Genomic DNA, 27,335 nt, shown 5'->3' with positions numbered 1-27,335 from the left:
TTTGTTATTTCCTGTTATTTTGAGTATGAATTGGGATTCATAGAAACTATTATTAGGCCTGGGTCCTTGATATATAAATACATATATATATATATACATATATACGTACATATATACATATATACATACATACATATATACATATATGTTCTTGCTGAGTTCCTTTTGTTGTCATTAGAAAGAGGTTAGTGTTGGGATGGGACATAGCTCAATGGATAAGAGCACTGGATGCTCCTCAAGAGGACCTGAGTTTATGCCCAACATCCACATGGTAGCTAAGAACTTTCTGTAACTCCAGTTCCAGGGCACCTGATGTGTTCCTCTGGTCTCATGTCACCATGCACATGAGTGGTGCACAGACATTCATGCAGGCAAAACACCCATACACATAAAATCAAAAAATTAAAATGTACTTAGTTATGAAAACCTCAACTTATATCAGATATATAAAAAACTTCATGTGCTCATTGTTATCTTTATAGCAATAGTTTATAACTTTCCTTTAAGACCCCAACGCTAGCATGTGCTTTAACTATAAGAGCAAATACAAACTACCTAAAATACCTCATGTCTTGAGAGTATGACTTGAGAGAAGCCATGTGTGGTATGACCTGAGCCAAGTTTATTTATAGAGCAAAGGCATCAAGATCTCTACGAAAACCCATTTTGAATCCCTCTTCTAGGGTTATGAATGCTATCCACGGTTGGGTATCCTGGAATGCATTTCTTAAGGGAACATGATTTGTCTGTTCTAAAGGTATTTATAGAGGGATAGCCTCTTGCTTCTGTTATTCTAAAGCTGTATCAATGCGGTTTTTAAATTATACAGACACCTTGGAAGGGGCAGTACAGGACTGTTACACTTGTGCCATCAGAAAGGTATGAGGGACATAGTTTACCTTATCAATCAGCCACCCACACTTCTGCTACAAATTACACTTCGGAAAATGTGCCCTCCTCCCACGTATGCATTTATATTTCGTTTTCTCTAAACAAAAGTAAATATCCAAGTTACCTTTTCCTATTATCTTCATGTTAGTGGAAAATGTGTTGAGGCATTTTTAGAGCATTTATTTTCTGTTTTAAATGAGTTGTATAAGAATATGTACACCTCCTGAGAGGTTGTGGGTTTATTGAGAAAACCGGCAAATTCTTCTCATTGTTAGCCCGTCCTAGTAGTGCTTGCATATTCTTCAAAGGTAGATAATTTCATTGCAGCTGTGCCAGGCAGACACAGGCTTTGTTGAGCCTGGGGCCCTCTTCTGTGGGTCTGGACCCAAATCTGATCTTGCTTACTTTTCTGTGTCCTATATTTTTCTATTAGAACATTCATCACAACAGAGAGGGTTTTGATTCTCCCACTCTCTCTTTTGCAGCACCCTGCTGTTAATTATTATGAAAGTCTTTCTCATCTGTACTTTATAGCTTTAATTCCCCAGGTTTCTAATTTATTACCAAAGGATTGTTCTCCTTTAGTGCAGGCTTGGAGAATGCCATCTGCGTTGCCAGTTACCAGATAGGGCTTTGCTCTCTCTTTGAAATTTCTCCTGGCTTTGTGTCCTCTTGTTTTTGCCTGGCAGTAAGAAGTTGTTATAGAAAGACCTGGCTTTTTGGCAGGGAAAGAACAGCTTCCAGGCTAAGTGATACCTGAAAAAAAATCTCCCCACTGTGCTCAAGTCATTTCTCTCTGATGCTTCGAGTGCCAGGCCATCCAGAACCTTTGTGGCTATAGCAGCCCTGGGTTTAATTGCTTCATGTGTTCTCTGAATGACATAAAAGGGAACAGGATGAAGCCGAATGGAGAAATCCAGGGTTTGATCTCCTATTTAGCAAGGAGACTTGAATGACAGTCTAGCTTTTTCCATTCTAGTTCTTTTTGCAGCAATTTTATTCTTGTCTTTATGTGCAATTTTTCTTTTCATTTTTTCAAGTTTTAAATCTCTCATCTGCTTCCTGAAGGAGACAACCCAGTCTGTTTCTTTTACATAAAAGAATATGGAGAACTTGTGTGTGTTTGATCTCCTGAGTGAGTGCATTGCAGTGAATGCTGAAACAGACTGGTGTTTTGATCTTAATTCACACCTCTTGTAGAGGACAGGAGACGTTTTACTGAAATAAACTCATGAGAGAAAATTAACACGCTTCACACCAGAATGAGATGCAGCAAAATAGGGGCACTTAGTTTGTGATGTGCGATGTGCTTGCCTTTATAATTGAACAACACTATTCAAACACAAAGAATTATACTGATTGGGAAACATTCAGGAACTAAGGAGGTCACTTGATTTCTACTCTATTATTTTACCCATTATTTTATGTAACACCAGGAATAACCTGATTTCATATTTCTATTGAGGCACATATATTTAGGATTTTTATTTTAGTGTTAAAGGGTAGGAAGATGCATGCATGTAATCTTAGTTCTTGGGAAATTGAAGCAGAAGGATCAGGAGCACAAAGCCAGCCTCTGAAAGACCCTGTCTTCAAAGTCAAATAACTGACTGGCCAACTACTAACCAATCAACCAGCCAACCAACCAACCAACCAACCAACCAACCAAACAAACAAACAAACAAATACAAAATCAAAGGTGGATCAACTTTTAACTAGTTAGTCATAGACTTTACAATTGTCTATTTGGAAGACAATTTGTTGAACTGAACTTTTCTTTAATAAAGGGTCAATAACTTATTTTTGCTCATTGAATTAATGTATTCAGAGATTAAGAGAAACAGATTTAATTATTCACTTTCTGTTTATCTTAGGTTTTGCCACTTTGTCAGAAGCGGAATGAAACACCACTCACTCCCTGACTATGTTTCAAAAACATAATGAATGCTCTCAAAGCAGGTAGTTTTCACTTGAAACATTGAGAATCAAGCTATTATTTAAGAAGAACAATGAAATGCTTTAAGAGTTTCAGGGTTGGAATTTAAGATCAGAGGGCAGAGGGCTGATCTTCTACACTGAAGGCAATGACATGGGGTGCAGAGATGGAGGTAGAAGGATCACAGTTCAAGGTCATCTTTGAGCTGAGTTTGAGGTTAACCTGGGGCAAAGAGCCCCCTCCTTTTTTTCTTTTTTCTTTTATTTTTTTTAAACTTCATGTTCAGTTGTTCAAAGTGATTTTTTTTTATAGAAATGGTTATTTTGGACTCATCTAACACAATATTCTTTTAATGAGAAATTTTGAAGCTGCTCATCTGGATCCATTTGACAGCTGTCTTTATTTATTTATTTATTTTTTCAATGCAGTTTATTCAGGAACATTGAACAATCCTCGGACCCCGGGGAAAGCCAGCCCACAGCTTAAATAGCCTCTGGGTAGCCAACCCAGGCGTGCCACGGGGGCAATGCAGATAGGTCCACATACATGGAAGCAAGCCAGATCCTCGGCCTTAGCCAAATGTGGAGTTGTTCGTGACAGAGAGCACTCACCATCGGGAAGGTGGAAGGCGGAAACCAGCTCCATCTTTAAGGCATAGCATTCCGCAGCTCTCTACAGTTCCCCCTTTTTGTTTTAGACGCATAAGGCAAGAGTAGAGGTCTGATCTCTGATATTAGAAATAAATTGGGACTTTGTACAGATGTTCATTTAGGTGTCATCCACCCAAAGAGCATCAGACCCGTCCGATACCTTTTTCTCAGAGGCGGGACCTGGGGCATCAACCCGCATGCAATCAGACATGCTCTTCTCTGGGTCCAAAGCGGCTGACCCTGAGTGCAGTGCTTAGCCTCGCATCCTGAGCGTATCATTTTAGCTTTTTATGGTATCCAACCATGCTTGGGGAGAATGTCCTGCTTCAATGGCTGTAAAGGCCTGAATGATCATGGCTGCATCACACTGTTGTGAGACTCTAATCTTGCATATATACCACAGGCAAACCAAGGAGACCAACACCAGAAGCCTGCTAACACTCCCATGCCCACCCGTTCCTTCAGATGATTCATGGCTGCAGCAATCCATGTTGATAATCCTGTGGCTAGTCCTGTGTCCACTCCGGTAGAATTTACTGTGACAATGGCCACTCTCAGCTGCTCCATCGTAGTATCGAATTCTCCAGTCCAATTACCTAAAATATAGCTCAACAATTGTTTAGACAGATTTGCAGCGCAGGAGAAATTCTCATGTTGTATGCTAGTGACACAAAGTCCAGCATACTTTCATTGACAGCCAGGTTGAGCGATTTGCCATAGGGTATCAATTTGCTCCTGCAAGAGGTCAATCCTCTGATTGAACACCATCAAGCTTCCTTTTAGTTGAGCATTAATTCCTTTATGTACAACTAAGGCATGAGCTACATTGGCTAAATGATTATTCAGGGTCTGAGCCGTTTGCCCAGTATGACTCATGGCTAATGCCCTGGTGGTAGCTCCAACAGCCGTCAATGAGATGGTAGTAACAATGGTGGCTGTAGTTCCAAGATCCCTTTTCTGTCTGAAGAGAGTCATAGCGTGAGGGGCATCAATGGGCATAGGCACCCAGTGAGGCATGCGAGTAACCAGGGCTGTCTTTAAAATCATCTCAAGTGAAGTTCAGACTTGTTTCAAAAGAGAATTAGATGACATTAGACTGCAAACCTACTCTCAACAACATCTGATAAGCAAATGCCTTGAAATGCCACTTTGAAGATGGCTCACTGAAGTTTGAGGATAATCAAGTTAATACTTTGAATTCACAGTACACATTTCTATATATTTTGAAGTTCCCAAGACATGTTCTTTCTTGGCTGCCTTTGAGCTCCTGAAATTTGTCATGATAATCTTGATGAATTTGAAGACATATTGAAGTTTGTTTTTGCTGTATAATTTGAAGTTTTAAATATATCTATGGAGGGTTGCAACCATCAACAGAATAAATTTTAGAATATTTTTACAGTCCTGGAAAGCAATCTCAGTCCAATCGGCTGTCACTTCTCACTTACCTGTTCATCAGATTTTGGCATTAACTAATTTTCTGTGTCAATAAACACAATTATGTACATTTTGTATATAAATTCAAACATTTATACTATATATACAATAGTATATATTATACATAGAATATCATAAAGATATGTAATATGTATACATATGTATAGTGACTTGTTTCTTTAAGCCATTGTAAGATTCTCTCAAGGTACTTCCACATTGTAGAATGTAGAATTTTCTTCATGTGTGTTGTATAATATATATAATATAATAACTCCTTAAAAGCTAAGCTATATTCACTGTTTTTGTTCACTCCATGACTGGTAGGGATTTGACTATTTCCACTCATTGCTATTATGGGTTATGTTGTTATGAATATATGCCAGCTTTTGACTAGACATTTTTTATTTCTCTTGAATACATGCTTAAGAATGGGGTTCAGCAGAGAAGAGCATGTCTGGTTGCATGCGGGTTGATGCCCCAGGTCCCGCCTCTGAGAAAAAGGTATCGGACAGATCTGATGCTCTTTGGGTGGATGACATCTAAATGAACATCAGTACAAAGTCCCAATTTATTTCTAATATCAGAGATCAGACCTCTACTCTTGCCTGATGCATCTAAAACAAAAAGGGGGAACTGTAGAGAGCTGCGGAATGCTATGCCTTAAAGATGGAGCTGGTTTCCGCCTTCCACCTTCCCGATGGTGAGTGCTCTCTGTCACGAACAATTCCCATTTGGCTAAGGCTGAGGATCTGGCTTGCTTCCATGTATGTGGACCTATCTGCATTGCCCACATGGCATGCTGGAGTTGGCTACCCAGAGGCTATTTAAGCTGTGGGCTGGCTTTCCCCAGGGTCCGATGATTGTTCAAGGTTCCTGAATAAACTGCATTGAAAAAAAAAAAAAGAATGGGGTTCAGATTATAAGAACCTGTTTCATATTCTTGAGGGACTGCCAAACTATTTTCTAAAGTGAGCAGATTTAACTTATTTCAAATTTTACTGTACCTCTACTTTCAAAAGGGATTTAGGTCAATTTCATCTAAGTGCTGGAGTTGGTTTTGTGTTTCCTCTGTGTTTTTAAGATGATCTGATTGCTTTGGTCACTTTTGTGTGCAAACAATTAGAATAATTGGAAGTTTTTTTCTTGTCTTAGAGCTTCAATACAGTTGAGTAGTGCATGTGTACGTGTGTGTGTGTGTGTGTGTGTGTGTGTGTGTGTGTGTGTGATGTATAGTGTGGTGTATAAGCTCATTATGCTAACACCAGAGTAAAACATCAGATAGTTTCCTCTTCTGCTATCTCTCTTATTGCCTAGAGTCAGAGTCTTTTTCTTCACCAGATGTCCACCGTTGATGCCCACTGTTTAAGCTAGTCAGGCTGTGGAATCTACCTGTCTCCTTCCCTCAGTACTGGGGTGGTGGGCACAGTCAGCTATGCCTGATGTCTTACGTGGATGCTGGGGATGTGAACTCAGATCTTGATTCTTGCACAAGTGATTTTATACACTGATGCCTCTCTCTAGACTCCTGTCCTATGGTATGTCTTTTAATTCAAGGTGATGCTATATACTCGGAGCCTTGCTAGAACTTATTGCTCTATGTGTTCAACTGTTCTCCAGTGGGGAAGGTTAGCAAAGACTTTAGTGTGCAAAGAGTTTTGATTGGTCATCTTCAAACAGTTGAAGATGTTACATTAGGATATTTTTATAGTTTGCTTTGTCTGTAGACCACTGTGCCTTAGGAGAAGATAAAATAAAGTTTAAGGATTATTGGTAAGTGTGTAAAACACTTATACAGTTAAAGCCAAAACTGGGATAACACGGGAAAACAACCTTCTCTCAGTTGAATAACACCTATAGAGGTGAAGGATGCTAACAGTGACAATGATCTGTGCTACACATACTCCGAGGTATTACAGTGACTAGTGGCTTAAAATATCTAAATAACTTTGAGATGTCTGGAATACTTATCCTGGGCTTAACACTGGGGTCGTCCCTGTGGCTTCCTCCAGAGGGCTTCAGGTACTGACTGTTAATGAAGGCCTGAGAGACTCCTTACTTTCCAGTCATGGAGGAGCAGTTCTCTGAGCAATAAGAGGCTCCAGAGAACCAGGGCCAGCTGTCTTAGACAGCTTGTGAGAGCCACATGGGGATACTACTGACACAAGGAGCCACTGATAAGAGCAGCCAGTGTCTAGGGAGGACTTTCTCCAAGAATAGTCTGCAAAGCCATTACCCTCGGCATCTTCTCCTGGGATGAAAATTTTAAGTAACAAATTGGAGAGCACTTAGTTTCTTAACGGTGTTGTCCAACCTTTGCCAACTGAGCAAGTCACTGCAAGGAAAATGTTGCTACCCCCTCGTAATTCCCAAGGTAAAACTTGGCTTTCTTTTTAATAGCTAAAATTCTATATCAATATCAAACAGTTAACAACTTATCCAGAAAGTGGATACTTATCCCTTTCAAGGCTATGAGAGGAAAAGTTGTGGTTGTCTAAAGTTTGTGTACTCATGCTTATGTGGTACAGCAGTACAAGATAAAGATGTTGCTAAATCTTAACATGCTCAAAGTCACACTTTCCTCCTCTCAGAAGACTCATCAAGCCCCAATACCAGCAATTCTGGAATAACATGAGAATCTCTAACATGTAAGAAAACAAAATGTCCACAAAAGTTGAGCTCTGAAAATGTATTTTTCTACTTTGAAAGTAAATTGTTGCTGTTGTTATAGGTTGGGAAAAATAAAAACAGAGTGAAGCTAAACAGATCACGACTCTGAGCCATTTGAGATTTAATGCTGGTCCCATCTCCAATACTTTTGGTTTGCATAGTTTGAGGAAGGTGACTCATTCTTTCTGAGCTTTGATCCCTTCAATATGGAGGGGAAATACTAGCCAATTGTAAAGATTAAGAACGTGAGTTTTCTGTTGGTATTAGTGAAGTGTTAAAAGGAAGCATCACATAGTATTAACTGACATCACCTTTTTTTCCTGCTCCACGATGAAGTCTGAGAGTTATGATATTGCCCAGGAGTTCAGGAACAGGATTCTTTTCTCTGCCTATTAAAGAAGTAAAAGGTTGAAAACACATGCTATTGTAAACCTTGAGGAGTCCTGGTGTAACCACCCTCTGATTCCAGCGGACTCAGAATCCTTCTTGGAGTAGTTAGGCTCAATAATAGAATATAGATTATGAATGGACTCAAATGGAACTTAGAATTGAATTTAATAAAAAAAACCCCAGACAGTCAAACTCTATGCCTCACTGATGCCAAGAGTTGAGGAAAAGAATGGAGCAGAAAAGGGAGGAGGGGAAATGCCACAAACCTATGTCATTTAGGTAAATAGGTATAAAAGTTAGCCACGTGGTGGACAGGGTATCTTTAGAAAGAGGTTAAGAAGCCCAAAGTACTAGGAAATTTTAAAGCACACTTAGGCTCTGGCAAACAACAACAATAAATACCAAAACCAAGAGCAATAACAATTAGAAAACAAAGACAGAGAAACGGATAAGGGTAGCGCTCAGTAGAATTTCATGTGGTCTCCTGAGGACTGTGCTAGGGGTCCTGGGAAGGAAAAGCACAATGTCCTAAAGCCAGGCATCTTTTCTAGGGGTGGTACTGTAGCTGGCATGGTCCTATAAGTTGAATGGTCCTGCAGCTGGAATGGTCCTGTAGCTGGGCTGGTTCTGTAGCTGGAGTGGTCTTGTAGCTGGATCCTTGAACTGCCCGAGATAGATTAATTTTAAGGAAGGAGACAAGGATGTGTCCCTACCTAGAAATAGATTTGGCTATTTGCCATAACAGTTACATGTGGGAGGCTCTGAGACATTTCAAATAAGAAAATTTCTAGTCTGTGAAGAAAATTAGATGGTAGGAGAGACAGCTGTGATGGTTCTGCATAGGTTCCGCAATTTCAATAGTTTTGTTTATTGGTTCATGTGGTACAAAACCAGGACCAAATATATTTAAGAGAGAGTAAGCCTACTTCTTCTCATTTTCTTTAGGCCTCAATTCTCTTGCTGGAGGCATTTCCTTTCTGATCTAATCTAAATAATTTTTGTATAGGTGAGGGGCAGGCGCAGAGAGGCCACAGCTTTGTGTTGGCTGTCTTTTTGGATCACTTTCCACCTTATTTTTTGAGTCAAGGTTTCTCATTGAACCCAGTTATCATTGAGTGTCTCTCTATCTCTAATCCTTTGCCACCAATCATTCTGCATTGGGGTTATAGATATGTGTGACTATTCGTAGCTTTTAGAAACGGCTGTTAGGATCCTGAACTCAGGTCTTCATGCTTGCATAGCAAGAATTATGCCAACTGAGCCTCAGGCCTTCTGATGTGTTACTTTAGATTAAAAAAGAATCTTGCCAGTCTGACTGAAAATATTGATGTTAAGAACATAGTTTTCATGAGGCCCTGTGCCCCAAAACAAGCAAATGTAAATGAGGGAAAGCACAATTTTACAGGGCAGACATCAGGGAGCAAATCTGACAGCTCTTGACAGAACCAGGAAGACAGGAAGAAGATGAAACAGTAGAGGAAGGAGCACTGCCAGAAAAAATAATACATTTGGATTTAAATCAGTGTGTGTGTGTGTGTGTGTGTGTGTGTGTGTGTGTATGTGCGCGCGTGCGCGTGTGTGTGGTGTGTTTACCTTAGAGAGAAATGCTTTGAGAAGTCTTCTGTTCTGTGGTCTAGAATAGAAGATAATGCAATAGCTTAGCTGAAGATGGAACATACTAGATCAATGAAGAAAAGAACTTCCAGGGTCCGGGCTTGAATTAAAATAAGATAATAATGTGAACAAGCATTGTCTTAGCTCCTTCTTTACTGCTGTGACAAAATTCCTGACCAGACCAATTTCAAGAAGGAAAGTTTAGCTTTGTTTCACAGTTTGAGGTGCAGGAGCCAGAGGCAGCTGTTCACATTGCATTTGCAACCAGGAGACAGTGAGTCGTGCAGGTCCTTCTCAGCTTTCTACTCCTCAGACAGTGTGGGACTATGGTGCAGCCTTTATTTAAGGTGGGTGTTTTCATCTCACTAAACCTTATTTAGAATTTCCCCTATAGACACATCCGGAGTCGTGTCTCTGAGGAGATTCTATCAAGTCAGCAATCAATATTAGACTTCACAATTGTAAAGAAATTCTCAAGTTCTCCATATATTCTTGAGCTAGCTGAGGAGTACTAGAACGCATTTGGTATTTTTTCCCAACTGGATAATAATGTATTTATTATTTGAGGCTCCCTTAGGGTTATACGGATATTGAACAGATTATGACTAGACAGTCATTTTCAGAGAGTAGGAAATGATGAAAATGGAGAAATTTGGGTTAAGAAAAGGATAAAAAACATTTTATCTTATTATGCCCATAGTTGACAAATTGGAGGACTCTTGACCTGATAGCTTAGGAAAACATATGGGCATTCAGGAGAATGATTTGTTACTGTATTCCTAAATGGGTGTTGGTGTTTGAATTTGAGATGGTGCCAAGGCTCATGTTATGGTGCGCTTTTAGTACTGTTTTGGAAGGCTGTGGAACCTTTAAAAGAAAATCTGTTGAAGGAAGTGGGTAGGGCTGTGAGGTTTACCTCAATTGAGTCTTGACCCATTTCTTGTTGTTCTCTGCTTCCTGGCTGTTAGTGTATGTGAACAGCAGTTACCTTACTCTCCTGCTGCTTTGCATTTTCTGCCATGATAGACTATATGCCTCCCCTCAAACTTATGCCAGAACAAGTGCTTCCTCTTTAAGGTGTTCCTTGTCGGTTATTTTGTTTCAGCAACAAGGAAAGTAGCACAATACAAACTGTAGGCAAAGGTTAGATTAGGTCACTCCTCCAAAATTTGGGTTTCATCCATATAATGTTGCCAGCCAGAACACAACAGAACAGCTTGGCACCTATTATTTTCACGCCATTTATGCTTAGTCATACACATAAAATACATTTAAAAGGCCAAGATGAATCACTGCCTGCACGGATGTTGGGATGGGAAGTGTGCCACAGGAGTCCCCAGTTTGGGCCATCCTGCGAGCCACTCCTTCAGCCACCCACACTAGGGCAGAAGCATGGTGGCAGCTAAGGTGGCTTTAAGCAAGTGAGCAGATCCAGCTGAACTTATGACAATATTTTGAAGTTTTGCAAGCATTGAAAAAAATGGATATTTTTTTAATGTCTCTTGCTGACTTTGTCACTTGGTATCTGAGTATTTCGGAGAGAGACAGCCTAACCCACAGACTGGAACTTTTAAGTGCCGTAGTGGATCAGATCAAAGATGGATTACTATTCTTCCATCCTTCCAAGAATCTGTACCATTTGAATCTGCCCTGTGTTCCCCAGATGCCTTGTTTATGGTGGTCCTCTAACTGTTTGACAAAGCTGGCAAAGAAGAGCTTATGTTTGAGGATGTCAAGCAAATGTTTGGACAGACTACAATTCATCAACATATTACATTTCACTGGGATTCATAATTTGTGTAACTACATTTTAGAAAGGAAAGAAAAGGTCTCTGTACATATGCAGAGTTAATCAGTTTTTGCTGGGAGTCCAGTTAGGACATGAGAAGTAGTCTTCTTCCAATGAATCAATCAATGCCAATACTGCAAAGAGTCATAGCCATTGACTTCCAAGACATCATGGTCACTATAACCCTATGTCTTGACTCCTTTCACTGAAGAATGTCCAGGAGCACTGCATCCCATCAAGTTAGTTTCTCCTGTTGTAATGGATTGAATTTGCTCCTTAACAATGTGGACCTCCATTAGAAAGATCTACAGCACTCGGGATGGCAGTGGGGAAGATGTTGAGGTGACTAAGGAGGAGTCCTCTCTGGCAGCTGGTAAGTTTAGTCAGGCTGTACATACACACAGAAGGTAAAATCTTGTAACTCAGACTTATATGAGCCAAAGGAATAAATGGCTTTAGCAGACATTGAGAAGATTGCTCCTCCAGAAGAAGAAACTCTGACTGAAGGAAATTTGACTGATGCCCAGGGGCAGTCGAAGGCCTCAGGTGATGCTGTTCATTCAGTTCTATAGCTTGCAGAGTCAGCCCACAGGTGTGGCCTTTTTCAGGAGCTGATGGAGCCACTGTTGTGTAGGCTCTTGATCTTGAAAAAAATCAGTGATCAACTAGCTCTTTTGTGTGTGTGGGGTGGTGGTAGTGGAATGAGGCACATGTATAAAACCAGCTTTGACTGTTTTCAGAATATGCTCCATTATGAAGGCTTCTTTATACGGTACAGAGGTTTTCTACCACAGTTATTGGGAGCCACCTTGAAGAAGGCTACAACGTTTACAGTGAATGGTTTTGTGAAGGATAAATTTATTCACAAAGACATCTAGGTCCCACGTGTAGCAGAGATTTTTGCAAAAGGCTGTGCAGGAAGCTCCCAGGTGAATTTCACAAATTTTTTTGTATTAATTTATTAACGTATTAAATTAATTATTTAAATAATTAATTAAATTATTAATTTAATTTATTCATTTTGTATCCTCCCATAAGCCCCTCCCTCCTCCCCTCCCAGCCCCACCCTCCCTCACTCTTCTTCATGCATGCCCCTCCCCAAGTCCACTGATAAGGGAGGTCCTCCTCTCCTTCCTTCTGATCTTAGTCTATCAGATCACATCAGGAGTGGCTGCATTGTCATCCTCTGTGGCCTGGCAAGGCTGCTCCCCCCTCAGGGGTAGGTGATCAAAGAGCAGGCCAATCAGATCTTGTCAGAGGCAGTCCCTCTTCCCATTAGTATGTTACCCACTTGGACACTAAACTGCCATGGGCTATATCTGTGCAGGGGTTCTAGGTTATCTCCATGAATAGTTCTTGGTTGGAGTATGAGTCTCTGGGAAGTTCCCTGTGTTCAAATTTTCTCAGTCTGTTGCTCTCCTTGTCGGGTTCCTGTCCTCTCCCGCTCTTACTATTTCCCACTTCTTACATAAAATTCCATGCACTCACAAATTCTTTAGAAGTTGTCAAGATTTGCTCATAAGTGGCTAGAGGGATCACTACAAGCTGCAGAATCAGTTCTGTATGTGGCATAAAATCTGGGGTTCTTTGGCATCTACTAGTGTGTCCAAGCATGCTTTTTGTGGGACATTTCTTTCATAGCATCTACTTCCCTTCTATGTCCATTTGGAGGCTTCCTTTGCAAACGAAGATGGGCAGATCAGACCAGAAAGCCTGCTCTTAGCTGTTGTTACAGCTGCTATGGCTGAGGCATCTTTAGTGACCCCTGCTGCTGTTATCAAGACTAGATTATAGTTGGCTTCCCCGGGCTGGCCAAACCACTTGCAGTGCTGTGATGAACGGCTTCAGAAAGACACTATGGGAAGAAGGCCCAAAGACGTTGTGGAAAGGGGCCGATGCTCTTCTCTTCCTATTCTTGTCCCAGTTCGGTGTCACCTTGCTGACTTATGAATTGCTGCGGGGATGGTTCTATGTTGATTTTGAAGGAGTAACCCAGCAGGATCTGAGTCCATTTCCACATCTCGGGTTACCCTGCTTGCTCCCAGTCCTGGCCATGTTGGGGCCTGTAAACTGGCAGTCACAATATTCGCAGGGATTGAAAGTCAATTTTAATGTTACTTACCTGTCTTCAAGTCATCAACATCCACCTAAAGAGTGGGTAACAGGAGCCTTTTGGAAGACTGAGCAGGGATGTGGCTGTACAGTGGTCAGTACTGCAGAAAATCCCATCTCTGGTTGAAGCTCGGCTCTGCCCCTTCCTCATCTGTCTCATTTACATTGAGGTCAAGGCTTTTCGTAAAAGGCAATCACTCATTTTCTGGATGTTTTTGGTCCAAGGATGTTTTTGTTCCTGTGGAATTATTACTAATTAATTTTTTGCACTCTGCTCACAAACTTGTGTTTGTATCATTTATATGCAACCACGTTTGGTCAACACTGACATGATCTGGAATAAGTCTGAAGGGAACTGAAGAAGGCCTCCTACCTCATTGAGGCCACTGAAGGTAGCCATGATTCCTAAAGCAAACAATGAGTTCTGAGGATGTTTAAAGTAGTACAAAGCCATGTATATATTTATAAAAATGAAAAACATTGCAATAAATAATAATAACAACCCCCTAACACCCAGCCTGAATTTAAATTTTAAACATGCACAAACTTGGTGCCATTATGAAGATTTTACGTAAAACTCTTTTTTTTTTTTTTTTTTTTTTTTTTCAGAATGAAAACCACATTGAAGATATTTAGTAATCATGTTCTCTTACTTGTACTACGTCTACCAGGGAAAATTTTTGAATTTTAAGGAAATGCTTTTGGCATTTTTATGATAAAGACAAAAGAAACTAAGCATAACAGTTTGGAATAAACACGTATGATGAACACGTGCTGATTACTGTCTATTTGAATAAACACTATGAGAATAAGGTACACCCCTTCTTGCTGGTGCCCCCCTACTCCCACATCCCCACAGCTCGCACACATTTGTCTTTAAAATCCACTTTATCTTGAATCGTGTCAGACAAGTACACTCTTAAATTTTATTTAATTTAAGGTGCCTTGCATCACGGGCAGAGGTTTGTGCATTGGTGAAGGGAGAAATAAACTGCTTTTAAAGTTAACCTTCCCCCCCAAAAAAAAACTCATTTCAAAATTAATTTTGTCTAGAAGGCTCTCGTTCTCAAGACAAAGCACATTTCCATCTCATCACGCAGGCCTGAAATCTCTTCTTTTTACTCTTGTTTCTTTGATTCCCACTTCCTGGTTAAACCTTGTTTTTATTTTCTGTCACCATTCATTTCTTTATCTGTCCACTCTACAACAGCCCGTGTCTTACTCGGTGTATCGACAGAGACGCTATCTATTTTCCGTGCAGTGTGTCTTCATGGCTTTACCTTGCCTGTAGCGCCACGTTCATTCTCTCAGTCTCCACTTCCCTGGGTATCCTGTCTGGGCAGTCCAGGCACAGTCTAGAAGTGAGGGCTGGCCCACATATCCCCTGTCCCTCCAGAGGCTTTGGTGGAACTGTGCTGACTGGTGACGTGTGGAGAGGACCACTATAGTGTCTACGCAAAACTGAGATGCTTTGCTCTCAAGCGATTTTTTTTATCATTCCTTTGATAATTTGATAATTTCATACTATTGTGAAAGGTACTGTTTCTCTGACTTATTTTTCAGTGTGTTTGTCATTAGTTTATAAGAACGCTACAGATTTTGGGTGCCAATTTTGTGTCTTGTTACTTTGCTGACAGTGCTTATCAGCTGTAGGAGTATTCTGGTGAGGTCTCTAGGATCTTTTATGCATAGAATCATACCATCTGCAAATAAATATACTTTGCCTTCTTCCTTTTGTATTTATATTTTCCTGATATCTGTCAGTTCTTATTGCTCTAGTGAAGATTTCAAGTACTATATTAAACAGGAATAGAGAGAGTGCACAGCCTTGTCTTGTTCATGATTTTAGTAGAAATGTTTTGAATTTTTCTCCATTTAGCATGATGTGACTTGTGGCACTGTTGTATGACCCTTATTATGTTGAATTGTGTCTTCCATATCTCTAAATTCCTCAGAACTTGTATCATGAAGGGATGTCGGTTTTGGCAAAAGCCTTTCTGCCTCTAATGAGCTGATCATATAGTTTCTGTCCTTGGGTGTGTTTATGTGGTGGATTACATTTATGTACATTGAGATTGTTTCCTTATGGCTGGAAAATTCCACTTCATGTATTAAACACATTTTATTTATTCATTCCTCTGTTGTTGGATACATAGGTTGATTCTATAATGTATCTATCACAAATAGTGGTGCAGAAAACATTAATGTGCAAGTATCCCTGTGATTTGTTGGTCATAGTCTTTTGGATGAATAAACAAGAGTATGGGCAAATGGGGATGAGTACGAGTAAAAAAGTGGATCAAAGTGGTATATAGGGAATAAACTCATAATCCTTTATATACCTGGATAAAAATGGTTTCACGTAACCCTTCAAATTAAAAATAAAAGACCAGTTTCCAATTCTGAGCTGTAAGCTCCTTGTTGGTTAGAATTTTAATTAGTATTCTGAAATTCGGTAATATCACAAATGTAACACTTCCATAGAGGGGTTTGTGCTTTGTCGTTTGTGAGCTCTTACTCTCTAAGACTACCAGGGGCACAGTGTAAAAACTGTCAGCTTGGTAGTTCTGTGTATCCTTTCCAGACTCTGGCAAATAAAAGGTACTTCAAAGTTTAAGTTTGTTTGCATGTTTTCTGACTTTCTATCTTTCCTTGACCAGAGAATGTTGATATCTCTCATGTTTACTTCTGCGTGGTTACCTTTAACTAAACTTGCAAAAAGAATTCTAATTATTTTTTATGTGAGTGAGATGAAACTTTTAAAAAGTATCTGTGTCTTTACAGATGCTTTTCAGTTTCATGAGGTTCCATTTATTGATTGTTGCTCTTAGAACCTGTGCTGTTGGTGTTCTGTTCAGGAAGTTGTCTCCTGTACAAATGAGTTCTAGGGTTTTCCCCACCTTTTCTCCTAACTGATTTAACGTGTCTGGTTTTATGTTGAGGTCTTTGATCCACTTGGACTTCAGTTTTGTTCAGGGTGATAAGTATGGATCTATTTGCATTTTTCTACCTGTAGACATCCAGTTAGACCAGCACCATTTGTTGAAGATGCTGTCTTCTTTCCATTGAATGGTTTTGGCATCTTTGTCAAAAATCAGGTGTCCATTAATATGTGGGTTTATTTCTCGGTCTTCTGTTCAGTTCCATTGATCCACCATTCTGTTTCTATGTCAGTACCATGCAGTTTTTATTACTGTTGCTCTATAGTACAGCTTAAGATCAGGGATGGAGATACCTCCAGAAGATCTTTTATTGTAGAGGATTGTTTTAGCAATTCTGGGTTTCTTGTTATTACATATGAAGTTGAGAATTTTTCTTTCCAGGTCTGTAAAGAATTGTGTTGGTAATTTGATGGGAATTGCATTGAATCTGTAGACTGCTTTTGGTAAGATGGCCATTTTTACTATGTTAATCATGCCAAGCCATGAGCATGGGAGATCTTTCCATCTTCTCATATCTTCTTCTAATTCTTTCAAATGGGACCTCATGAAACTGAAAAGCTTCTTAAAGCAAAGGACACCATTATCAAAACAAAATGACTGCCTACAAATTGGAAAAGAATCTTCACCAACCCTTTATCTGACAGAGGGCTAATATCCAGTATATATAAAGAACTAAAGAAGCTGTAAAGCAGCAAACCAAGTAATCCAATTAAAAATGGGGAACAGAGCTAAATAGAGAACTCTCTGTAGAGGGATATCGAATGGCAGAGAAACACTTAAAAATTCTCAACGTCTATTTTCATTTTTCTACATGTAGACATCCAGTTAGACCAGCACCATTTGTTGAAGATGCTATCTTTTTTCCATTGTATGGTTTTGGCGTCTTTGTCAAAGATCAGGTGTCCATAAGTGTGTGGGTTTATTTCTGGGTCCTCTGTTCGGTTCCATTGATCCACCATTCTGTTTCTATGCCAGTACCATGCAGTTTTTAAAACTGTTGCTCTATAGTACAACTTAAGATCAGGGATGGAGATACCTCCAGAAGATCTTTTATTGTAGAGGATTGTTTTAGCAATTCTGGGTTTCTTGTTATTCCATATGAAGTTGAGAATTTTCCTTTCCAGGTCTGTAAAGAATTGTGTTGGTAATTTGATGGGCATTGCATTGAATCTGTAGATTGCTTTTGGTAAGATGGCCATTTTTACTATGTTAATCCTACCAAGCCATGAGCATGGGAGATCTTTCCATCTTCTCATATCTTCTTCTAATTCTTTCTTCAGAGACTTGAAATTTTTTTCATACAAGTCTTTGACTTCCTGGGTTAGGGTTACTCCGAGGTACCTTATGTCATTTGTGGCTATTGTGAAGGGTGTTGTTTCCCTAATTTCTTTCTCAGCCCTTTTTTCTTTTGTATACAGGAGGGCTACTGATTTTTTTGAGTTAATTTTGTATCCTGCCACTTTGCTGAAGGTGTTTATCAGCTGTAGGAGTTCCCTGGTAGAGTTTTTGGGGTCACTCACGTATACTATCATATCATCTGCAAATAGTGATAATTTGACTTCTTCCTTTCTAATTTGTATCCCCTTGATCTCCTTCAACTGTCTTATTGCTCTAGCAAGGACTTCCAACACTATGTTGAAGAGATATGGAGAGAGTGGGCAGCCTTGTCTTGTCCCTGATTTCAGTGGGATTGCTTTAAGTTTCTCTCCATTCAGTTTGATGTTGGCTATAGGCTTGCTGTATATCGCCTTTACTATGTTTAGATATGTGCCTTGTATCCCTGATCTCTCCAATACTTTGAACATGAATGGATGTTGGATTTTGTCAAAGGCTTTTTCAGCATCTAGGGAGATTATCATGTGGTTTTTTTCTTTCAGTTTGTTAATATGGTGGATCACATTGATGGATTTCCGTATATTGAACCACCCCTGCATACCTGGGATGAAGCCTACTTGGTCATAGTGGATAATATCTTTGATGTGTTCTTGGATTCGGTTTGCAAGTATTTTATTAAGTATTTTTGCATCAATGTTCATAAGGGAGATTGGCCGGAAATTCTCTTTCTTTGTTGAGTCTTTGTGAGGTTTAGGTACCAAGGTGACTGTGGCTTCATAGAATGAATTTGGTAATATTCCTTCTGTTTCTATTTTGTGGAATAGTTTGAAGAGAATTGGTGTTAGCTCTTCTTTGAAGGTCTGGTAGAATTCTGCGCTGAAGCCATCTGGTCCTGGGCTTTTTTTGGATGGGAGACTTTTGATGACCGCTTCTATGAAAATAGATTCATACTTGTCACCCTGCACAAAACTGAAGTCCAAGTGGATCAAAGACCTCAACATAAAACCAGACACATTAAATCGGCTTGAAAAAAAAGTGGGAAATACCCTAGAACTCATTGGTACAGGGGGAAACTTCCTGAACAGAACACCAACAGCACAGGCTCTAAGAGCAACAACCAATAAATGGGACCTCATGAAACTGAAAAGCTTCTGTAAAGCAAAGGACACCATCATCAAAACAAAGCGACCACCTACAGATTGGGAAAGAATCTTCACCAACCCTTTATCTGACAGAGGACTCATATCCAGTATATATAAAGAACTAAAGAAGCTGAAAAGCAGCAAACCAAGTAATCCACTTAAAAAATGGGGAACAGAGCTAAACAGAGAATTCTCTGTAGAGGAATACCAAATGGCAGAGAAGCACTTAAAGAAATGCTCAACCTCACTAGCCATTAGGGAAATGCAAATCAAAACAACCCTGAGATTTCACCTTACACCCATGAGAATGGCCAAGATCAAAAACTCAAGTGACAACACATGCTGGAGAGGTTGTGGAGAAAGGGGAACCCTTCTCCACTGCTGGTGGGAATGTAAACTTGTACAACCACTCTGGAAATCAATCTGGCGCTTTCTCAGACAACTAGGAATAGCGCTTCCTCAAGATCCAGCCATACCACTCCTGGGCATATATCCAAAAGAGGCTCAAGTACACAAAAAGGACATTTGCTCAACCATGTTTGTAGCAGCTTTATTTGTAATAGCCAGAAGCTGGAAACAACCCAGATGCCCCTCAACTGAAGAATGGATGCAGAAATTGTGGTACATCTACACAATGGAATATTACTCAGCAATGAAAAATAAGGAAATCATGAAATTTGCAGGTAAATGGTGGGATCTGGAAAGGATCATCCTGAGTGAGTTGTCCCAGAAGCAAAAAGACACACATGGTATATACTCACTCATATAGACATACAACATAGGACAAACCCACTAAAACCTGTGCATCTAAAGAAACTAAACAAGAGAGAGGACCCTAACTAAAACGTCCAATCCCCATCCGGAAAGGCAAAGAGGATGGACATCAGAAGAAGAAGAAAACAGGAAACAACCTAGGAACCTACCACAGAGGGCCTCTGAAAGCCTCTGCCCTTCAGACTATCAAAGCAGATGCTGAGCCTGATGGGCAACTGTTGGGCAGGAGAACGGAATTTTAGGTAAGAACTGGGAAATAGTAAGAGCTGGAGAGGACAGGGTCTCCACAAGGAGAGCAACAGAACAAGAAAATTTGAACATAGGGAACTTCCCAGAGACTCATACTCCAACCAAGGACTATTCATGGAGATAACCCAGAACCCCTGCACAGATGTAGCCCAGGGCAGTTCAGAGTCCAATTGGGTTACATAGTAATGTGAAGAGGGACTGCCTCTGACATAATCTGATTGGCCTGCTCTTTGATCACCTCCCTCTGGGCGGGGGAGCAGCCTTACCAGGCCATAGTAGAGGACAATACAGCCACTTTTGATGTGAACTGACAGACTAAGATCAGAAAGGAGAGGAGAACCTCCCCTATTAGTGGACTTGGGGAGTGGCATGCAAGCAGAGGGAGGAGGGAGGGTGGGATTGGGAGGAGAGGAGGGAGGGGCTTATGGGGGGATGCAGAATGAATAAAGTGTAATTGATGAAAAATTTAAGAAAAAAGGGAAAAAAATAATTTAAGAACCTTAAATGACTTTCAAAATTGGAGGAAAACATGGAGTTAGTCAATTGGCATGGAGCACGTCTCACCCCTGGGGGCAATGGTCTCCTGAACCTACTCAGACCTCGGACACCACCACTGCTAGTTCTAGAAATGATGCAGGATGTTCCAACGAGGGGTTAAGGCTTCTCATAATATTTCCTATAAGCCCACACCTGTTTGTCTATATCCCCCATTTTTATTCATTATTAGCCAGATAGAGCCAAGTAATTGTGGTAATGATACTTGCTTTTTTGCCCAATGCTGGAATGCTAGTAAATTTAGGTATGCCCTGGTTACTCGCATGCCTCACTGGGTGCCTGTGCCCATTGATGCCCCTCACGCTATGACTCTCTTCAGACAGAAAAGGGATCTTGGAACTACAGCCACCATTGTTACTACCATCTCATTGACGGCTGTTGGAGCTACCACCAGGGCATTAGCCATGAGTCATACTGGGCAGACTGCTCAGACCCTGAATAATCATTTAGCCAATGTAGCTCATGCCTTAGTTGTACATAAAGGAATTAATGCTCAACTAAAAGGAAGCTTGATGGTGTTCAATCAGAGGATTGACCTCTTGCAGGAGCAAATTGATACCCTATGGCAAATCGCTCAACCTGGCTGTCAATGAAAGTATGCTGGACTTTGTGTCACTAGCATACAACATGAGAATTTTTCCTGTGCTGCAAATCTGTCTAAACAATTGTCGAGCTATATTTTAGGTAATTGGACTGGAGAATTCGATACTACGATGGAGCAGCTGAGAGTGGCCATTGTCACAGTAAATTCTACCGGAGTGGATGCAGGACTAGCCACAGGATTATCAACATGGATTGCTGCTGCCATGAATCATCTGAAGGAATGGGCGGGCATGAGAGTGTTAGCAGGCCTTCTGGTGTTGGTCTCCTTGGTTTGCCTGTGGTATATATGCAAGATTAGAGTCTCACAACAGTGTGATGCAGCCATGATCATTCAGGCCTTTACAGCCATTGAAGCAGGACATTCTCCCCAAGCATGGTTGGCTACCATAAAAAGCTAAAATGATAAGCTCAGGATGCGAGGCTAAGCACTGCACTCAGGGTCAGCCGCTTTGGACCCAGAGAAGAGCATGTCTGATTGCATGCGGGTTGATGCCCCAGGTCCCGCCTCTGAGAAAAAGGTATCGGACGGGTCTGATGCTCTTTGGGTGGATGACACCTAAATGAACATCGGTACAAAGTCCCAATTTATTTCTAATATCAGAGATCAGACCTCTACTCTTGCCTGATGCGTCTAAAACAAAAAGGGGGAACTGTAGAGAGCTGCGGAATGCTATGCCTTAAAGATGGAGCTGGTTTCTGCCTTCCACCTTCCCGATGGTGAGTGCTTTCTGTCACGAACAATTCCACATTTGGCTAAGGCCGAGGATCTGGCTTGCTTCCATGTATGTGGACCTATCTGCATTGCCCCCGTGGCACGCCTGGGTTGGCTACCCAGAGGCTATTTAAGCTGTGGGCTGGCTTTCCCCGGGGTCCGAGGATTGTTTAATGTTCCTGAATAAACTGCATTGAAAAAAAAAATTCTCAACGTCATTAGCCATTAGGGAAATGTAAATCAAAATGACCCTGAGATTTCACCTTACATCCATCTGAATGGCCAAGATAAAAAACTCAAGTGACAACATATGCTGGATAGGTTGTGGAGAAAAGGGAACCCTCCTCCATTGCTGGTGGGAATGTAAACTTGTATAACCACTCTGGAAATTAGTCTGGCGCTTTCTCAGACAACTAGGAATAGCGCTTCCTCAAGATCCAGCCATACCACTCCTAGGCGTATATCCAAAAGAGGCTCCAGTACACAATAAGGACATTTGCTCAACCATGTTTGTAGCAGCTTTATTTGTAATAGCCAGAAGCTGGAAACAGCCCAGATGCCCCTCAACTGCAGAATGGATAGAGAAATTGTGGTACATCTACACCATGGAATATTACTCAGCAATGAAAAATAAGGAAATCATGAACTTTACAGGTAAATTGTGGGACCTGGAAAGGATCATCCTGAGTGAGCTGTCCCAGAAGCAGAAAGACACATGCAGTATATACTCACTCATAATGACATATAATATAGGATAGACCTACTAAAATCTGTGCATCTAAAGAAACTGATTAAGAGAGAAGATCCTGACCAAAATGCTCAATCCCCATCCTGAAAGGCAAAGAGGATGGACATCAGAAGAAGAAGAAAACAGGAAACAACCTAGAAACCTGCCACAGAGGGCCTCTGAGAGGCTCTTCCCTGCAGATTATCAAAGCAGACACTGAGACTTATGGCCAACTTTTGGGCAGAGTGCATGGAATCTTATATAAGAAGTGGGAAATAGTAAGATCTGGAGAGGCCAGGAACTCCAAAAGGAGAGCAACAGAACCAGAAAATTTGAACACAGGGGTCTTCCCAGACCAACCAAGTACCAGGGATGGAGATAACCTAGAACCCCTGCACAGATGTAGCCCATGGCATTTTAGTGTCCAAGTGGGTTCCATAGTAATAGGAAGAGGGACTGCCTCTGACATAACCTGATTTGCCTGCTCTTTGATCACCTGCCCCTGAGGGGGGAGCAGCCTTACCAGGCCACAGAAGATAACAATGCAGCCACTCCTGCTGTGATCTTATAGACTAAGATCAGACAGAAGGAGAGGAAGACCTCCTCTATCAGTGGACTTGGGGAGGGGCAAGTGTGAAGAAGGGGGAGGGAAGGTGGGACCGGGTGGGGAGGAGGAAGGAGCTCATGGGGGGATACAAAGTGAATAAAGTATAATTAATAAAATAAAATTAAATTAAAAAATGTATGTGTCTATTTGGTAGCTTCATTCACATTTTACTAATTTTTAATTTCCTTTTAATTTGCAGTTGTTTATTATATTTTTCTCACATTATGAAGTAGCCTAATGTGCCATAAAATATTATTAGCTACCATAAAAATTAAACTGCTACCCAGAATAATTCATTTACAGTCTTTTGTTATTCAAATTAGAAGTTCTGTGAACTATGAACATGTTAGTCATAGAAGTCCAGTTCACTGTAGTAGTTCCCCATCCATGAACCAAACCATATAGACAAAAACATGTAATGCAAATGCAGTTATAAATGTAGCAGGCAGGACTCAGCCCTAGGCAATTTTTGATCAAACAGCATACCACGTGACACAGGGGACTGAACTGCATCAGTTGCAGAAACAAAATCATTATGATGTTTAGCGGCGTGTCTATCATTTAGGGTCATGTGCTTGCCCTGACTTACATAACTCCAGGCATGCCTTTGAGAAAAGGATGCTAAAGACAGATCAAAAGGGAAATATGAGTATTCTTTTATGCCCGAGTCTTATCATTAGCTAATCACCACCTTAGCGTCATTGGGTAAGACATGGGTGATGATAAGGCAAGTTACTGGCATTGAGAAGAAAGGCAGGGCCAAACTCAGTTTGTGAAGCTCTCAAGTGCTGATAAGGTTGTATAAATAAGTTGGAAGAAAAGATGGCGAAAAAATAAACAGAAGTAAATCTTGGCCAACTCTTTTAGATGTATCCAACCTTTCAACATTGAACATAACATTGTCATTTATAAAACTTGTATTTGAGAACTGCACAGTTGAGTGAAAAACAAAAAGCACACACACACACAAAGTCATAATGTTTTAATAAAGTTTACAACTTTGTATTGCATCATAATTGTAGCCATTCTTGGCCAAATGTGCATGGGCTATAGACTGGACAGGACTGCATGATGAAAACCAGCACAAAATACAAACTATTTGAGTTGTTATTGAAACTCTTGTTTAGAGCATAACGAAAGTGATTTATGGGGTTGAAAAGATGACTCAGCAGTTAAGAGCACTGGCTTCTCCTCCAGAGGACCGAGATTGAATTCCCAGCACCCCCACGGCAGCTCACAGTTATCTTTAACTCCTGCTCCAGGGGATCTGACACCCTCACACAGACATATATACAGTCAAAAGACCAATGTACATAAGAAAAGAAACAAAGAAACAAAGAAAGATTAATAGTCAAAAGAAATACATTTTGATTTCTGCTAAATAAAAAGCTTGGTTTTGTGGTTGATGAAGCAGCATATTTGAGGGAATTAAATATACTCAACTGTCAGCCTTCTGCCAACTGCATTTAAAATAAAAAAGGAATGGAAGATTTAAAAGAGACAATGGTGACCCAATACTAAAGACACATTTTATAGAACTTTATTTTTTAAGTGTAACATATTAAAATTATCTTTGTGCATGATATTATTGAATATTTGTCCAAAATGATGTGCTACAATGTTGCAGTATATTTATTTCATAAAACATTACAGAGTTTTACTGTACTTAGGCAATAGTCCTTATAATTTTAATATGTAAGAAAGTTTTTGATATTCCATAATATATAATTCAACTCTAACCTTTATATAATAAAGTTAGAAGGCTTAAAATAGTTTAGGTCTTAGGTACTCAGAAGATTGGAATTAAAAATTATCTTTGAAGATTATTCTGCTGTCACCAATCTGACAAGTAGAAGAACACAAGTTTCAAAAATGTAGTCTTATAGCTTGACCTGTGTTCAAAACTTGAAATGATTTGAAGATTAAGAAAATGATCAAAAAATCTTATTAGTTTAAAAGTTTCAAATTTACATAGCTTTAGAATTTTACACCCACATAGTTTCCCTGGTTGGGGAGATTTTAAATCTTTCTCTAAATTTTGATCATGCTTATAATATATTACTATTTTTTGTTGACTTGGAAGAAAGAACATTTTTGACTTAATGTATCCTATTATTACAGGGCAGAGATTTGTTTGACAGAGACTTTCCAACATAGTTCAAGAGGTTCCTTTGATAGCCAATCATACAGAAGTTTTGGTAGATATTTAAACGTTTGGACCACAAAGAATCTTTCCCACATATCAAAAAGAATTCTTTCACCTCCACAAAATAAGCTGTGAGAACTTCAGCTACTTTTAAACACACTTGTACATATTAAAGATTTTATTAGGTACAAAAAGATCTCATTTCTCATTGCTGCAAGTTCTGCTCTTTTACATCCCTGGGCTCCCATGGGAAGCTAGCCTGAAAGAACCTCTGGAAATAGTCAGCATGCTGGGATTATGCCTACAACCTTAAGACATTTAGAATTGTTTCTTATAGCTGATATAATAAGGTATCCCACACAGAGATACTTAAAAACAAAAATGTATTGTCTCACAGTGCCGGAGTAGAGATGCCCAAGGTGAAGGTTGTTAGCAGGGTTGATTCCTTCTGAGCTTCCAGGAGTAACTGGTTCCCTGCATCTCCCCTGACCTCTGGTGATCTGCAAGCAATTTGTGGCATTTCTTGGCAAGCACACTCATTCTCTTGATCTCTGCCTACATATTGTATGTCATTCTTCAAGTTGCTTGTCTGTGTCCAATATTCTTTCTAAGGAACACCACTTATGTAGTATTCAGGCTCCACACCACCTCCTAATAAAATCTCATTTTAACCTAGTCTATCTGCAATGAGAACATTCTAAATAAGGTCATGGTCTTATAACCAGAATATTAGGATTTCAGTATTTGAATGAGTGGAGGGATAGAATTCACTCTGACAGAACATCTAGGAGAACATGTTGGAGGTTGGTCTCATGTGTGTTACTGGCCCTCAAGATCTGGGTACATCTATCTTTGTTTTGTAAGCATGCCTAAGACATACCTGATTGATACCTGGGAATGGTCTATATCTGAGAAGGGCAGAATGGGGTAGGCATGTGGCTAAGGTTCCTGGGCTTTTGGGTTCAAGAGAGACTCACAGGAAAGAGACAGATGGGAAGAGAGGAGGAGAGAGGATACCACAATAGGTTAGTGTGGAGAAGAAACCACGTGAGCTGGGAGAAAGCACTCCAATAATGGTGTGAAAAGGCTCAGATGAAGAATATAGGCAAGTACCATGAGATTATGGATAAAAGATAGTTCAAACGAGGATGTTTAAGGAGGATGGCATTGGATGGGGGCTGAGAGGTGAGTGGTGAGGTAGGAATATCTGCCCAGCCCAAGGCAAATAAGACAATTATAAAATCTAACAAGTATCTGTGTCTTAGTATTTTCAATAGCAGGTTAAATAATAGTGCTGTGTTATTCTCAGGGCTAATAATAACATTACATAGTCTAACACTCATTATTTTTTATTTACTATAACAGTATTTCTGGAACATGATTAAGAGACGAGGTGAAGTGCTAACAACAGTCCGAAAAGAGTTTCAGAGAGTACAGCCACCTCACCTGCTGCTGCTGCTGCTGTTGTTGTTGTTGTTGTTGGTGGTGGTGGTGGTGTGTGTGTGTGTGTGTGTGTGTGTGTGTGTGTGTGTGTCTGCAGTGTCCTATCCTGAGACTTCTGCTGGATGCTTGGAACTGTAGGGAGGAGTGAATTTTAAATAGACTCTCTTTTCCCCCTTATATTTACCAATCACCGAGTTTAACTTAAAAATTAGGAAACTTGAGAGACGGCTCAGTGGTTAAAATGATTGGTTCCTCTTACTGAGGACCCGGTTTCAGTTTCCAGCAGCCAGATAATGGCTTGCAACCATCTGTAATTCTAGTTCCAGAGGATTTGACACCCTCATCTCATCTTTGCAGGGATCCACATGGTACTCATACATACATTCAGGCAAAAAATTCACGTACACCAGAAATTAGTCTCAATGAGAAACCAACAAAAATAAATTATAATAAAATAGAATAATTGTAGCAGTGCATGAACATATCAGTACTCCAAACATTTGTTCAAAGTAGGACTTATACTCAACACCCTGCTTACCAGGCATCAACTAATTTCTAGTTTATTATTTATTCAGTTCAGTTTGCTTATTTAGTCTCTACATGTGATTGGAACT

At 40.2% G+C, this 27,335-nt stretch overlaps 1 pseudogene; it reads left to right on the top strand.

The window, feature by feature from the left end:
• Positions 1–10,977: 10,977 nt before the first annotated feature.
• On the top strand, positions 10,978–12,975 carry LOC110539990 (electrogenic aspartate/glutamate antiporter SLC25A13, mitochondrial-like; annotated as a pseudogene).
• Positions 12,976–27,335: the final 14,360 nt, after the last annotated feature.

This window comes from Meriones unguiculatus, chromosome 4 (assembly GCF_030254825.1).
Source record: "Meriones unguiculatus strain TT.TT164.6M chromosome 4, Bangor_MerUng_6.1, whole genome shotgun sequence".
Lineage (NCBI taxonomy): Eukaryota > Metazoa > Chordata > Mammalia > Rodentia > Muridae > Meriones > Meriones unguiculatus.
This window is presented reverse-complemented; position numbering and strand designations above follow the sequence as displayed.